The 16,361-nt window shown below is 36.4% G+C and overlaps 1 protein-coding gene across 3 annotated transcripts in view; it reads right to left on the minus strand.

The window, feature by feature from the left end:
• The window catches only part of FHIT (fragile histidine triad diadenosine triphosphatase), a 613,978-nt gene that overhangs the window by 518,848 nt on the left and 78,769 nt on the right, over window positions 1–16,361 (minus strand). Inside the window, exon 2 of one of the 3 annotated variants that reach the window (XM_055708614.1) lies at window positions 13,247–13,294. The exons of the other annotated variants lie outside the window; for them this stretch is intronic. The gene's annotated coding sequence lies outside the window, so the exon portion shown is untranslated. The remainder of the gene's footprint in view (window positions 1–13,246; window positions 13,295–16,361) is intronic. 3 annotated transcript variants of the gene reach the window in all.

Consider the following 16,361-nt stretch of genomic DNA (forward strand, 5'->3'; position numbering starts at 1 on the left):
AGTGGTTTGAGTCAGAGTCCATTGAAATCAATGGAATGAAAAATCTAGCCTGAATGTCAGATACTGAGAAATTGCTCACAACTTAAATGGTATAATTTCACGTACAACTGCAAGTTTAAGAAGAAATGATAACAAGAATGTATGCCTTTTATTTCTTCCTGAAATATCTCAAGGGCAAGTGTCAAGACGATGAGGCCAGGCTCCCTTCAGTAGTGCCCAGGAAGAAGACAAGGGGCAATGTGTACAGACTGTAACACAGGGAGTTCCATCTGAATATGAAGAAAACTACCTTAGAGTGACAGAGCACTGGAACAGGCTGCCCAGAGAGGCTGTGGAGTCTCCTCCTCTGGAGGCTTTCAAAACCCACCTGGACATGAGGCTGTGCAACCTCTTCTGGGAGAACCTGCTTTAGCAGGGATGTGGACTAGATCTCCAGTGATCCCTTCCAAACCTGACCTTTCTGTGATTCTTTGAAATTATTTTTCACATATTTTTCAAGTTATCCAATAAAATGAAGATTAATTCATAGCAATGGTTTATGGTTTTTCAAGTTTCTTTTTTGTGTCTCTGGTTGTTAGTCAACTCTGCAAGTGCCATAAGAAAACTCCCTGCAACCTGTTAGTATCTGCAGTCAACAACTATTAGATCTGCTAATGATCTTATTTCAGTGAAAGTAGGCAAAATTAATAATTCAATTAGCAAACTAGGTTGCACTCAATCACTTCGCTGCTGTTTGGCTTGAACTATGAAACAGGGAAACAGATTTATCTGTGAAAATTAACGGGTATCCTGTGTTACACATTTTTTCATGCAGTTATGCAGTGACAATAAGCAACTCTCCAAATTCCACCTGAAGAAGCAAGGACAAAAGGCAATAGGTACAAACCTATTTCCTTACATTCTGATCATGTAAGGAAAGATTTTTTTCACAAGAACAATTAAGTACTGCAACAGGTAGCCCAGAGGGGCTGTAGAATTTCTCACCCTTAGAGATTTTCAGAGTTAAACTGGAAAAGCTCCTGACAATCTGTTTTAGTTTTAACTTTGAGCAGGCAGTTCATCTAGACTTCCACTATCCTCTGATTTCAAAAAATAACAGTGGGTTCCACTTGAGAACCACAGAATCTGGAAAGCCACTGCATCATAACTATGATGGTCATAATTAGTCTAAAATGGTTACTGTAGTAAGAGTTCAACAGAAAAAATCTGGATAGTGAGGAAAACTGTGACAAAAGTAGCAACGTAAAAGATCTACTTAGAAAGCACTATCTAGAAAGACAATAATGCAAAAATGCAAGTAGAGAAATAAAGCAACAGCAGAAAGCCCAAAATGCTTAGGATGCAGAAGAGCAAGTAGTAACAAAGCTGTAAATACAGCAAACCAGAAATTAATATAAAGAATTTAGACGTTTGAATTTGACACAAGGAGAAAAGGAAAATCAGCAAGGGAACAGAGAGTAACGATATAATGAAAATAGTGGGTGAGGTAGCTGCACTGGCATCAGGGCAACAGCAAAGAAAGTTAAAGCTTTTATCTCACAGTGCAAGATTAGGAAGGTCTTAAGTGCTTTGGCACAGTCACAAGAGAGACATGGAAGAGTTACTATCAGTCCATCTTTTCCTGAATAGCACTGGTGCAACTGAACTAACTGTATCTGAAAGAAAAATAAGTCAGTCAATGAAAAGAATATGCTTGAAACTATTTCACTATAATGATCAAAGTATGATAGAAACAAGAGAACGGCAGTTTTAAAAAGAAAAAAAAAAATATCTATATTTGATCTAGCCCAGGCTTCCTTTGTGTCAGCGCTTTAAATAACACAGCAAAGGTGCTGACAATAGTTCTGTTCACATTACTGTAAAAGCTACTAAAATTGAATGAGGTTTTAAAGACTGCTTATATTTAACTGATGGCCTGAATTGCAAACCAAAAAACAAGATGCTATCCCACCATATCCCAATTTTCAGTGTATTTGGCCTATGTAGAAACAAAGCAAACTAAATGGAAAAGCAAAGTCATTCTTTAAGTGAGAGAAGGAAAAACCCACCAGTAATTCCCAATCTTGCTAAGTTTCTAGCTCAAAAAGCTTTTCAGAATATTCCCCATTTACTATCAGCGCAATTAAACTGCAGCTATTAAGACTTCAAGCACTTTATCTTCTTCATAAATACTGAAGTTCCTTTACTATGTTATGGTGCTATCTATATTACCACAATTGTTATAAAAGCAGGGAGCTGCTGAAAATATCATTCATGACAAAATTATCATTAAAGTGTTTAAAGAATCATCGGCATAAGAATTATTTATTCATTTAATCAGAGAGAAAACAGTAATAGTAAATAGAATATCCAGCAGACTAAAAATACTGAGTTGTGTTAACAGTTGCATGTAATTAACTCTCGCAGCTTTCTGGACAGAACTTGTTTCTGTTCCACTTAGCTTTACTTGTACTCACTGTACTGGAAATTATGGCTCCCATTACTCCTGCTGAATTATGGACATAGTCCAGAGGGCCTGAGAACTGTCTCACAAGTCTAGGTCTCACCTCAAAGTATAAAAAACAACTGGTCCAAGAGGTAGAAGATCCTCACTGTGTGATAAACATCCTCAGCATCATGGTTTAACTCCAGCCAGCAACACAGCCCCACACAGATGCTCACTCACTCCCCCCACATCAGGATGAGGAAGAGAATCAGAAGACTAAAAGTGAGAAAACTCGTGGGTTGAGATCAAGACAATTTAATAGGCAAAGCAAAAGCTGTGCACATAAGCAAAGCAAGAAAACAAAGCAAGGAATTAATTCACCACTTCCCACCAGCAGGCTGGTGTTCGGCATTGCCAGGAAAGCAGGGCTGCAGCACGTGACAGTTATGTGGGAAGACAAACGGCATCATTCTGAACATCCCCCGCTTCCGCCTTTTTCCCTCAGCCTTATAGGACATGGTATGGTATGGAATATCCCTTTGGCTAATTCAGCTCAGCTGTCCTGGCTGTGACCCCTCCTAATTTCTTATGCCCCTCCAGCCCTCTCACTGGCAAGGTCTAAGAAATTAAAAAGTCCTCGACTTAATATAAACATTACCCAGCAACAACTGAAAACATCAGTATGTTATCAACATTATTCTCACACCAAACCCAAAACACAGCACTGCATAAGCTACTAAGAAGAAAATTATCTCTATTCAAGCTGAAACCAGGACACTCAACATTTCTGTATGTGCATCAACAGCCAGAGTACCCACCCCTGTGAATAAACCCCAGTGCTGCCCCTTTCCACAGCTGCTGCCATGACTGTTCCTGCAGGGTGCATTCGTAGTACAATTTTCCACATCACAGTCAGCAACGTTGGACTGTACTTGCCTCTTCCTAACCATACATGCTTTACTACCCCTTAAAGAAGGAACAGTGCCATGGCCATCATTAAACAGCCACTTGCAAATTTCACAATTAACTTTGAAGAAACTGGCACTTTAGGTGGTCTTAGGCAGCAACTTATGAATTTTACTTTTCCTTCGAAAACAAAAACGATGGAGAAGAATTACTTAGCAGTAATATGTAAATTTAATCTTCTGCTTTAAGAAAATAATCTCTGATTGCACTACATAGTTCATACAACATGTCAAGTACCTGTTTTATTATACATGAAGCTATACTGGAGTTGGTTTTCTTATACAGAGAAAAAATTACAAGTTGTTGCTTTATGCTACCTTTTGGTATTCCCTTGTAAAGGGCTGAGGAATTTACACAGTGTTTCTGAACATCAACACTTTCATTGTGTAATGGAAAGTGAAACAACTTAAAATCTACCAGTAGATCTCATGGTATAGTGCATGATTTTGTCCCATTCTGTAAGGTCATTATTTTCCCTTCTAGAACATTTTAGTAAGTTTTGCTTTCTTCTGAACTTTTAATGTGACATTTTACACTTTCTGTTGATACAAATAAAACCCTAAAAATTAGAAAAATTAGGTATTTCTATTCAGTGTAATTAATCAAAAATCAGATTGGAGAATAAAAAAAAAATTAAAACAGAAGAGCAGTGTTACAAAATGCAGTACAGTTACTGTTCTTCAGAGTTCTTAGAAGCAGTAATTAGGTAAAGCTGGCACAACCACCAAATGGAGATGCTTTCTCTAAAGTAAAAGACAGACGTGTTAATTTTTAAAATGCTACACAGGACGTTGTAGTATTTCAATAAAATGCAGGCAGCTAAAACATCATAAAATAAAAAGCATTAAACCCCAATTGCTTTCAATATGAAAAAAAAGGAAGTCAGAGTAACAGCCAAACCCCAGTGACAGACGAACTTCTAACCAAGAAAAAAGGCACAATTTTAGCTGGTTTTCCTCTTTGAAGAAACTCCTAAGCAGTATATGCTTATTATCTCAGAGTAAAGTCTATAACTTAAGAAAAGCCCACCTAGCAGTCTTATGAATAGTATACTAAAGCCGCCAAAATATTTTCTCTTAACGACAAGCAGATTATAATTGACAGTGTAAGAGATTAAAGACCATTTTATTACTTCTCCATGCCACTCTGTTCTTACAATGCTGTAATTATGACTGGTCAAGTAGATCTTTAAATTGCACCCCTCTTCCAAATACTGATTATCTGTGTTCTGCAGACATCTGCAAATACATACATCAAAGCTGCCGACTTTCACAGAATGTTAACCAGGATCCATTGTTCTTATATTCTTTTTAAAGTTGAAATCCAATGCTTTAGGTCTACAAACAAGTCCACTTAGTCATTTTCTTACAAGTTATTCATGTAGAAACTATAATGTTCTGTTCTCCCTGGAAGCTTATAATACATCACATGGATAATAGCATTTGAAAAGATTAAATGAAATACAGGAAATACTGACAAAATTCAAAGTATACCCAAGTTATCACTGGAGAAATTCTTTTATTTTTTAAAGAAATATAATCTATTCGAAGAATAGATGCATGTAAGCACTGTGCAAGCATATAGCCATCTCCACTGGGCACTGGCACTTACAAGGTACTTTTAAAAAATGAAATAATTCCATAGAAATACTTCTGTGTGGTAGAAAAATTTTACATTCAGAAATACTCGTAAACAGTAATACTTAGAATAAACAGAAGCCAAGATAAATGGAAGAATGTCTCTATTAGCTGACAGAATTGAACATGAAGCAACACTAATGAACATCAAACCAGGTATTTAAGCCTTTGAATTATATACAAACTGACCTCAGACACAAACAGTATTCAATAAAGTATTAAACACAAACTGAATTAGAATCAGCTTCATATACACGCAATAGAGCATAAATCTCTACTTAAGTCTTCTGAAACATGCAAAATACTTATGCAAATGAAGCAGTGAGAGAAGAATTTCCTGAGCTGGTGAAAGAGAACAATATTCTGAGCTTTTGCACCAGCTCGCCCTCTCCTGAGGCTAGAAAGTCTTGCCTAAAAATGATGATATTCAAGAACTAGAAAGTAATTTTTTAGAGGTTGAAAAACTACCCAAGCAGTTTGGAAATTTCATTCACTGGAGGTTTTTGAGAATAAGTTCAATAATAGAGGCAATGGTCACAAATTCTATCTTGGGAGATTTCAGCTGGGCATTAAGCATGGTAGTAGATCAACATCCTTAGAAACTGAACTAAAAAACTCCTGGTTGAATTGATCTATTGTTGGCAGTAATTACGCTTTAAGCAGATGTTTGGACTAGATGATACATAGAAGTCCCTTCCAAGCAACATGCTGCCCAGCCAGGCTATGAAATCTCCCAGCTGTGGATATTTTTTACACCTAGTGGACAAGGCTCTAAGAATCTCATTTGAAGTTAAAGTCAGCTCTACCTTGAGCAGGACTTAAGGCTACGATCCAGGCATAACATAAAGTTCATTATTTGTCATCTTTGATATGCCACTGAACCTGGTTGGTCCCTGGCTAAGCTTACAAATATGCCAATTCAATACCTGCTAGCTACACAAGGTCTACAATGCCTAAGTTTTATGTGAGAGCTTTGACTTAGCATACGGAGTGACAACTTTCTGTCTGAAGTTACACAGCTTCTCACTCTCAGAGCTCAGAAAGATCTACCAATGCTCTAAAAGCCTCTATCATAGAGTATACTAAGAGTAGTAAATGTAATACTTAATATTAATTTGCTACTTCATTAGTTCATAAACAACATAGAAAAAGACCATAGCAACTTTTAAAATAGCAACAATCACTTTGTAAACGCATGTAGAAATTGTAAAAATAAGATTTCACATTATTTATATCAAAAGGAGACCCAGATCCTCAGCACAGTCTTGAACTTCTTTACTTCAGAAGTCATTCTTTAAGCAAGCAGGGATTAGTAGCAATACAACAATTACTTATACTTACAAAAAACTCCACTACTTTGCCAATTACCTAAATAGACTTGCATTGCTGCCAACATCTGAAGAGAAAATGTTCTCAGTGATCAACACCTCTGACACAGCATCTCATTGTACCATAATATAGAGCAATAATTATAATTTAATAATGCTGTCTGCAGTGCCCAGCCAGCAGCTGCAAGCATAGAAAATAAGCAAGAGTTTCAATACAAGCAAAATGGCAACGCTGCAACAACTAATAAAATTTCCTTTCTTTTCTGTTTCTGGTACAGTAGGCAGGGTTAATACTGAGGCCCAGAGATGAGAAAGATCATTCAAAACAGTGAATTAATTCAACAATCTGGTTGTAAGACTTTGAAAGACAGCAAGACAAATAAAAACCCTAAGCACAGAAGATTCATCCTTTCTGCCTACCTGGCTTCTTTAGATAAATCAGTTTAACACTCATGACTAAACTCATACATGTCACTTCACACACCAAGTAAACAAGAAATAGAATTAACTTCTTTTAGCACAGAAACAAAATTAGAAGTACGCGGAAATCTTCCATACCCAAAAAACATTACTTAAACGAGTTTAGAACTCACTTTGTTCAAACCCTGAAAGATTGGGAAAAATTGGTTTGAGAGCAAATTTGTTACAGAATTTGTCAGCTCTTCTGACACTCACTCCATTTAGTCCTGGACAGGTAAATTGAAGAAAAGTGAAGTGCAGAGAAAGACTGTTAAGATGATTAGATGAACAGAGGATCTCACAACTTACAGCTTCAAAGTGCAATGTAGAAGCAACTAGCTCATACACAAATTGTTTGTCAAAAGTATATTTACATTTGCAGGGATAATCTCCAAGTTCTGCAACACCGAGTAAAGGTTATTCTTCAGGTGATCTATATGCCAAATGTAAACAACATACGTTGCTGCAGTATATTTTCTGCCTTTTTTTGTCTTTCCCCCTACTCCCAAATTTTGGGGTTTTTTCCCCTAGAAAGTACTGTGGGGAACAGTAAACGCAGCTCTTCGGAAGAAAAAAAAAGTTGAATAACCTATCTCATAATCCAGAACTAACATGTTATCATGAAAGTTTCCAGACATGTTATTTCCTCTATTAAAATCAATCTGCATTATGTTTCATTACCTTGGTTTTGCTAATGTAGTTAAGAGCACTGCTGCTGGTGGTGATAATCATTTTGCACAAAATTAATCTCCAGGGGCCTCAGAGTACTGTAGATTTAACAGAGTGAACACCTATCCCATTACGCTTAGAGGTCTTAATTTAAGCACTTAGACATAAAGACAAATTTTACTAGTGACATGTATTTAAAGTCTGGCATATTTTCAGAAATTACAAGAGAACACACTTAAGCACTGTTCTCAAGTAAGGTAAGAGCACAGAGTTTACATATGTATTTGACAGTTTTGTAAGTATTCAGAACATCATATGACTATGACTTGGACAGTGTAAAAGCAAACCAGCATTTATAAGTGTTTCTTTTCTCACAGAAAGTAGTTTTGAGTCATTCTTTTTTGTTCCTTCCCCCACCCCCTACCCCACCCCCCCAGCATTCAGACTCAGTCTTGGCTTCTTTGGAGGGATCTATCAATCTAATGTGTCTCTGTTACAACCCCTAGGTTCCAGCCATTACAGTAGGCAGTACTAACCTTATTGATACATGAAAGACTACAGATATGAGATACCTCTGATTTCCAAAAGAAATAGAATTGCTCCTTCCTTAGCACCCAGCACAGTTCAACTCCTTTCAGTTGTCAGTTTTTCCCGTTTCCCTTTGTTATTCTCCAAATCAGTAGAAAAATATCACTTCAGTATCCAACTATTGGTACCATGGTATTTAAACTCACCCTTGCTGCTGTAGCTAAGCACGTTCCATATTCAAATCACAAGTAGTAGTCAAGTGACTAATGTGAAAATGAAACTTCTGGTTTTCCTGTTAAAAACATAAACCTCTACTTCCATAACACACACAGAATCTGCACTACTCATTCTTATCACTTTTATAAAGCTTTAAACATTGACTGCATTAACTAATTAATTTGACGTTAACTAATTAATCTACTGACCAAAGAAAGAGAAACCGGCACTGGGAAATTATTAGTTTGGAGGTTACATTAATTAAAAATAGTACAGTAGTGACATAATTTAATCTCATACTTCTCATGAGAGGCATAGAAACACTCACAGCTGCAGCAATTTGTGATAAATCCATGGAGAAATTTCATGATGGGAGTAGAATTAATTTGTGTCACCCCTAAGAGTATAGGTTCTCACTCAGCCTATACTAAACAATATTAAAAATACACAAACTGAACAAACCAAAAGAATCTGTTGTTTCAGCTAGCATGTAATACTTGCCCTTCAATATCAAGATACAATTACTTGTATCAACAAAATTCAGGACATCGCAACAGTGGTCAGGAAAACCACAGCAATTTTTACAGTCTGTCTTTATCTGTGTGAATACACCGTATAAAGTGTAGTCACTTCCTTGACTAGTTTAATTTTATTCTTTATATTCTTCTTTAATCACGATACCTTTTAATCCAACAACTTGAATACCAGGGAATGATTTTAAAACACAGCTGAGAAAAATCTACACGTGATTAAGGGAGGTAGGAAGAGAGAGGAAGATAAACAGAGCTGGGGACAGACAAGACAGAAAAAGGCTATCACAATACCCAGTCTCACAAATACAACTACTAATCAACAGAGCTGCAGACAGTTACCCAACTCAAAAAGAAAGATGGACGACGCCTGCAAGTCATACTTAGTACACAAGTACACTGAGCAATGTACAAAGAAGCAAACAAACTGTACACACACTGTACTCATTCAGAAATATTTTGGACAGTTTTGATGCTGATGAATAAAAAGCCAGTCATCATTTTTTTTTTCTGATTAGCAGGCAAGTTCTTAAATTAACAAAGATACTGTCCTTGGACAGGAGCTCAGTTACATTAACAAAGTATTATCTGTGACCTCAGAGAGAGCCATAGCTCAAGCTATAACCCCCTGCTGAATGGGTATAAGAAAGGTTAATATTTTACATCCAGTCTCCAAAAAAAATCTTAAAGACTGTTTTATGCCACTTGGCTGCAATCACCGCTCAGAGCAGAAGCGGAGCAAACTAAGCTGCCCTGAACCTGCCAAGCACTAGGCTACTCCCAGGCTGGCTCAATGAAAAAAAGCTGCCTCTGTTGAGAAGGCAGGAGCATGGTCAGCCCTGAGCAATGGAAGAGGCAACAGAGGCAGTTCTAGTTCCTGTTGGTTAGGACCAGGAGCAGAAGAATAAAACACTCCAAACATGGATTTACAGAGATAAATCACTCATCATCCTCCACGTTGTGTTTCTTCTCAGCTCACTTACCTGTCACTAGCTATTGAGTTCTTCCATAGCAGAGTACAAAGGTAAAAGAAAACAACTCCCCAAGGAAGAGTCCAAACATGTTTCAACCTGCAGAACTCCTTTTCCCATTTTTAGACTTGCGTTGAAACACCTTGGTGCACAACTCCAAAAATAAATGAGATCCTATGGCAGAAAACTTATTTAAATATCTGCTGTTCATATACTAGATAAAAAGACAATCAAGGCTATGCATAAAGAACCCAGCAACACACAGGGCAGTGAAGGACCACAAACAATACACCATCAAACTCAACACCTCCCACCCAAAACCAATCACTACTTCACTTTTAAGAACCTACTACCAACTCAGAAGTCTAAAAGTTGACAGACCTCTGGGAATACATAAAGAGAGCAACAACTAGATTTACGAAAAAAATAAGTGGCAAAGAAATCTCAGAAGGAAGAGTGAGAAATGGAAGTATGAGCTACTCTAACCACAGGAGTTAGGCTTCTGCAGTAACTATTAACGTCTCCACTCAACTCTTTCCTACATAAAGCCTTCTACTAAAGTAAGGCTCTAACTATCCATGTACCTGCGATGTTTTGAACAGAGGATGAAAAAAACACAAATTGGAAGATTCTTTTGTCCCTACCTCTTAATAACACAAGTCTGATGATAGAACCTGTTTGCAACACAGTATGCTTACAACTGAAAGTAAGAGATGTTTTTGCAGTTTACATATATATAATCCAAATGGATTCAAATTTACTGTTGCAAGTATTAGTGACAATGTAGTTGTAGCAGCACCGTTTTCAGCATTTGTACAATTCTGCCCAGAAGCTAAAGTAGGTGCTCACATTAAGCATGCCATCTGTAAAAGAGAGATAATATTTTGTCCCTCTTCTAGTATTATTGGCAAGGTACCTTATATGTGCAAGCAGAAACTTACACTGCATCTTATGACAACAGCCATATTCGCTAGATGGTACTGTCAAGCAAATAATAGTAATGCTAATAACTAGAAGGAACTATTAAGGTGAATCAATATAAAAAGAAATGACAATGCTTATGTAAAGCATTATTGTCTATTTATTGAAAAATTACAAGCCACAGAATACAACTGATCTGGAAACACAGCTAAATTGTTATTGATTGGCATTGAGAATTTTTCCCTTCTTCTTGACACTTCTAGAATATTTATATTACCATATATTATGGCTCATAGTGAAGATAGAATCTATTATAAATTCTACACATCTGCTGAGATACGCCATTCTGAAATTAACTGTCCTGAAACCTACGTTTGGAGCACAAGAAAGTCATTCAATTTCCCAATATTAACTCCTCTTACACCAATACCTGAATTTAAGATAATTTGCATTCTTGTTCACATTGTAGAACAAAAACCAGAGTCTCTTTCCCATGGGGTCACAAGAAACAAGCAAAACTAGTATTTTTTGAACAGTTGTTCAGAGAACAGATTCAGCTGAGAAGGCTAACGTTTAAGTGGCTGAATAAATCAGTGACTTAAATTCTAAATAAATGTATGATGTAATCAAATTTTTATTACCATTAACATTATTCCCTTTTTTATATAAGCAATTTGAGTCTGTTTTAACAAGGATTTTGGCATACGATATAGACTTCTAACATCTAGTATAGACTAATGAGCTTCTGCATAGCTACTGAGGACCCATAAGTATAGCAATGATCAATGTGAGATACACGCCAGCATCTCTGAAAATGATACCACTCACCGTGGGTTGTGAGTATGTAGACATGTAAATATGCACTGATAGAAAGTTACAGTAATGAGGGGACTCTGGTGAGCATTACATATCTCAGTTATGATGCAGGTACGAACCACTAAGAGGTTTGTTTCAAACAAAATTCATTGTGACTTAAAACCCTCTTAAATTATTTTTCTCCTATGCTGCTGTAATTTCCTGTTGAAATAAAAATTGTGTGATATCAAATGATATCTGAATATTTGAGACACATTATACATGCTATTTGTCTCACAGGCACTGTCGTTAGTTTTACATTAGTTATCTTCAAAACTCGATGGTGATCTAGCAATACTGGATATAAAGACGACAACCATTATTTTGTGTGAGGGAGGTTAACATTTAAACTTCACAAACCAGCAAGCTACTTCCCAATTACTCTCCCTCAAACCTTATCACTGAACTAATGTATCATGTCTGTTGTCCTTCATTGTTAATCTCATACTCCCTCACAAGGAACTAATCAGACAGCAATAAACCAATACCTATGCTATCTGATACCATTAATGATGCGTTTCTTTAGTATTAAGAAAAATCTATTTATCAAAGTTTCAGCTTTAGGTTTTACAGGCAGCTGTGGGTCCAGCTTCAGAAACAGAACCACACTGAAAGGGCTCAGAAAAACATTTCCTTTGATCATTAGCTGATAACCTTCCTCCTCATGTGGACAATTTTAGACTTGGACTACCATCTAGCCTTGCCATCTAATTGGTCTGTAATACTCTACCTGCTGTAAAACATTCATTCAGGAGACACCTGACCAGGAAAACACTCGATACACTAAGAAGATGAACTAATACGTACTACACCAGCACAGAGGCCAAGGGCTAGTGCAGACAGGCCAGAATGTTGTAAGACAGAAAAATTAAATTAATATTACAGAATGGAGTACAAACTGGGTCAAAGTAAACAATGAGTCATTCAGCGGATAGTAAAGTACAATTTTCTAGGGAAAAAAATGGCAGGTAGGCTTTGCGGAGAATGTTGGTGCTTTTTTTTGTTAAATAATCAGTATTTTTGGTTAAAGTTGGATAGACCTTTTCTCCAAAGATAAAAGTCAAGTCATAAAAGACTACAAAATTATTATTTCTTGCACCCACTTCTGCAAACTATCAGAAGTTAAAACACATAAATAAATGAATACAATATGCTGTAAAGGTCTTAGATTTTTATCTGATACTTCACTTGATACTCAAGGAGAAAATTGTGTCTTACTTTGAAGACGCTCCTAAATTAAATTTCCTTGTACAAATTAGGAACTTTGACATTTAAAATTAATTTTAATAGGGTAATAAACTCAGGAAATTTCATAACTCCATCCATGATATGAAGCACCTCTGACCTACTGACAGCTTACACTGAATGAAAGTCATCATTAAAGCCTCACGAGGCAGCACACCAATAGCTACTTCAGAGTGACTTATTTGAGTGATAATGACAAATATGAAGAAAAAACAGTTGAGGCTATTTTTAGCACTATCTTTACAAGGACTTCAAAAACAAGTCACAACATTGTGGAATTTGCATTGTACTCACAAATGTACAGCAGGACGCAATCCTTGATATTTTTCTTAAACACCAAATAGCCAAACTTTTTAAAATAATTCCATTATTTAAAAATTCTACTTTCCACCTCCTTTCTCTGAGTAAAACCTGAAAGTTGACACCAACTGGGCTAAGCGCTCAGAAACCAGGAAATAAATAACAAGAACATTAAAAGTTACACATTTCCACCTACCAGTTCCTTGGACCTTGACTTCTTAACAGACTTTTTTGTATAATTAATCTGTAAAACAAGAAGCACCATATTCAGTACTACTTGGCAAGTCACACAATATAAATATAAAGCTTTAATATTATTTTAAAATAAAATCAGCTAGTATCTGATACTTTTAAAAATTATGTTCCTCTTATTGAACCCTAATGCTACAATGCACTCAAAACCAAGTGCTTGCACTGCATTTCTGCCTGGTTTGCTGTTACAAGACATTGATCCAAGAAGCTTTTGGGATCATCAGCACCTCAAAATCGGAACCATTACATGATAAATCGCTGCTGTTCACACAGGCTTCAGTAAGACTTATTTGTCCAGCACCTCTCAGCACTGAGCTCTCTTCCTCAGAATCCTGCCTGGCAGAGGGCTGCAAAGGTTGCCTTGGTATCCATCCCACAAATACAACCTCAGAGTACAAGCCAACCTTAGGTATTCAGATCCTGTATTACCGATGAAGAGATTGACATAAACTGCATTTTATACTGGCTTTTATGTGATTTTATAGATTGCATTCCTGGAGTTAACATTCTCTCCCTTTTTATCTTTAATGTACTATGATTTTACTTGGGATTAAACATGGGACTTTTTAAAAAAATAATTATTCTAACAGAATATTTCACAGTAAAGAACGTGGAAAATACAAAGCAATACCAATGAACTGAGATAATCCAAACTGCAGTAGTAACACAATTTTAATGGAAGATATTCCATAAATTATGCTAATTATTTTTTTTAAAGAAATTCCTTTTTTCATTCATCTTTTCACAGTTACTTGACTGTCCATCTAATAAAAGCAATCATTCCACTCCTTTTATTGCAGTAACAATCAGTTACACCAACAGCCACAATTTAGGTTTGTATTTTTGGAGGGTTGTTTTTTATTTTGCCCTGGTCATAATCATCAATAGTTATTCTCTACAGTTAGAAGTTTTCTAAGTATGCTTTTGTTATTTACTTTTCCTAGTTTTTCTTAATGTTCCAGCAGAAAAGTCTGTCATATATACCTTTCCTATTATGAATAACTACTACCAAATTAAACACAGAAAATGTTCTAGCTCTCTGCTAGATAGAAAAGGGACGTCTCCCCACTACTAAACTGTTATTCCTAAACTCAGTAGTTATACAAGACATGTTAAAAATTGGCCCAAAGCAACCAATAATTCTGATTTCTGTGTGCCAACTGGCTATAAGAAATGCATACAATCTCTTCCTATAAATCAGGCAAATGGAGAAAGAACCACCAGACTTCTTACAACAGGTAAGTACAGGAAAAGGTAAGAGAAAACGCCAAAAAATATTTATTACAAGAAATTAAAAGTTCCTCTTCTAAAAATGACTTAAGTACTTCAAATCAAGTAGGAGAGATACTATATACTAATGCAGCTTGTTTCTACTAGTATTGTAATGAAAGAAAGAGCTTATAACCAATTGTTCCATAGCCAGCCCCCATCCCCGGTGCCTACCATAGGAAGGACTCCACCTACATCCCCACTCCAGCATAAATATCAATTTGCTGCAACTCCACTGATCTGTACAAGTAATGGAAGAACATTCCTGAAACTACTAAATCTCTCAAGTGCTCACTGATAAAATGAGACAGGCTGGCAGAGATTTACTTGATTTAGAAACAATTTTCTGCTTTACCAAACTGGGTTTAAGCAAGCATTCACAATAACTAGTTTTAATGGAATGCTATAGCTTTATAACAAAATTGGAGTTTATTGCACTGTAAGATGGAAAATAGAATGCTGTTGTTTAAGACTATTAAAACTGAAATAGCAACAGTAGCCTTGGAGGGGGTAGGAAGACCACCAGCTGCACTGCTATTCATACCCTGCTAGCAAATTCATGGAAAGGCATTTGCAAATGGCTTCATAAAGAACACTTCAGCACCTTTCCAACAATAATAGCTTTACAAAAAAAAAAATAAGGGGGGGGGAAGGGAGGGAGGAGGGAGAGTGCCAGAAAGTGCAGGAGAAAGAGAAAGAGAAAGAGGAGAAAAGATAGATAGATAGATAGATAGATAGATAGATAGTTGGAGTAGAAAAATTGAGGACTAAAATGTTCTCTACATGATGAGAACAGACTTCATTAGTAGCCCAAGTTTTCTTTGCAAAAAAGCTCAAAGCAACCGTACATTAATTATATCAGACTCTGTGCCTCGTCCAGAATATCTGTCAGTTTACCATTACTACTACCATACGAGAAGGGGAGAAAAGTACTCAATGCACAATACACACTTTGATTGTGTATAGACACAATTGATAAGACTTTTTTTAAAGGACAGGATTTTAATTATGGAAGTGATTCAGTGCTAGTTATTGATTTACTGGTCAAATGTAAAACAGATTCACTCCTGTATGCCATAATGCAGATTATGAAAGCACATATGAAAACTAATTGCACCTGAATTACGGTGGAAGATACACAGTGTATTGTAACTTTAATTATAGTCAGAAAAATTTGGGGTTAAGACAAGAAATGGAATCAGTATTTCTGCAGGTATCAATACAGCAGTTACTAGAACAATTGTGTTACAACATTCTTTCTTATAAACTAAAACATGACTTTAAAAAGGATTAAACAAATCAATTGTCCCCAAAACACTTCCAAATTATGGCTCTGTAGGTGATTATGAAAAGGAGTAAATTCTATATATGCAGGTTTTTGACTGAAGTTCAAGCTGTGCATGCTTCCCAATGAATCTCATCTCACAGAGATTTGATATAAAAGTCACACTCTCAAATAACTAAACTCCAGACTAAGAATCAAGACTGTCTTGCAAAAGGAACTGAAAGCCCTTACTGAGGCTTAAGAACCAGGGGTTCCCAGTGGGCCATGACACTATTTATGCTTTGACTGTCTGTTAGAAGTAACTTTCCTCCCTTCTCCCTAAAACAGAGGATAGGATAGGCTAAAACAGTCAAACCTACAAACAACCAGGTCATAAATAAGTTACAGAAGCTTCTATAAACCAGCATTAGAAAATGAAAGGCTGCAATCCCCTGGCCAGCTGAGATATCAATGACCCTACAGACTGCCAGTTCATAGTACTCTCAATATTCAAATAACAACGCAT

This window comes from Falco cherrug, chromosome 4 (assembly GCF_023634085.1).
Source record: "Falco cherrug isolate bFalChe1 chromosome 4, bFalChe1.pri, whole genome shotgun sequence".
NCBI classification, from domain to species: domain Eukaryota; kingdom Metazoa; phylum Chordata; class Aves; order Falconiformes; family Falconidae; genus Falco; species Falco cherrug.